This window comes from Corylus avellana, chromosome ca5 (genome assembly GCF_901000735.1).
Source record: "Corylus avellana chromosome ca5, CavTom2PMs-1.0".
Classification (NCBI taxonomy): domain Eukaryota; kingdom Viridiplantae; phylum Streptophyta; class Magnoliopsida; order Fagales; family Betulaceae; genus Corylus; species Corylus avellana.
In genome coordinates this window covers 7,044,870-7,046,134 of record NC_081545.1, presented here as the reverse complement: position 1 = coordinate 7,046,134, position 1,265 = coordinate 7,044,870, and positions in this window count along the sequence as shown.

Here is a 1,265-nt window from a genome sequence, read left to right as displayed (position 1 = left end):
AGACTCGCTCACCAACATAGACAAATGCAGGGAGCTTATTTGCGGAATTTGAAAATTGATAGAGGCCATGTTTATTCGGGCCGTGGAGCAAGATTTTCCTGGATTTGAAATCCTTCAAAAAAAAGTATTAATGTCTTTTGTGAATTTATGAACATAGATTAAGTTTTTGGAGATAGCAGGGACATGTAAAACATTGAAAAGATCAAAGTTTTGAGATGGAGTAAAAATGTAGGTGTTTCCAATGTTTTTGATTGAAAGCCCATTACCATTGCTGACTCGGATTTGATTAGAACCCTTGTATTCATCAGCCGTGAGATTCAGATTGTCAATGTCTGAAGTGAGATTATGGGTAGCACCGGAGTCAAGGTACCAAGCAGGATCCATTCCACCGGAAGGAGCAATGTAGTATGCATGTAATGAGTTGGACTGATCTCTGTGAAGATCTCTAGGATCTGCCTGATTGAATCGATTATAACAGTCGAATGCAAGATGACCCATTCGATTATATACCTGGCAGATTGGGCGGTGAGACTGTGACTGAGAGTAATTGTTTGAGGTGCCACGGCTTGAAGATGCCCCATGTGAGGATCCACGCCTCCTGCCTCGAAACGGACGTGATGATGACCCAGATTGGAAACCATGGTAGTTGTGGCGTCCTCCACGACCACGTGAGGGATAGCTACGATCAGCAACATTAACTCCAGCAATCGATAAGTCAATCGAATTGTGGTGTTGTTCTAGGTGCATTTCATGCGAGAGAAGATGGTCGTAAATTTCTTCAACGGAAAGAGGTTCAATCCGTGTGGTAACGGAAGTAACAAAGGGATCATATTCAGATCCTAGACCCCCAAGGAGAAAGGATTTCATTTGAACGTCAGTGAGAGGTTGGCCAGTACTAGATAAGGTATTAGTGAGAGCTTGAAATTTCTAGTAATAATCCGCAATGGATGAGTTGCCTTTCTTGAGAGTATTCAATTGATAATGCATCTGCATTGAACGTGCCTTAGACTGAGAAGAATATAAATTCTTCAGAGTGGTCCATGCTTCCATGGAGGTGGTGCACCGTGTGACATGGGAAAGCATCTTGCTGGATAGAGCAGATGTTATAGCACTAAGAATAAGTTGATCTTACATATACCAATGCAAATAGGCAAGATTGGAGGATGTGGTCTCAACTCCATCTGTTGTGGTGGTAATTGTTTCCGGAGGGCACTTGTGAGTGCCATCAAGATAGCCATAGACTTTTCAAAAAAAAAAACATAGCC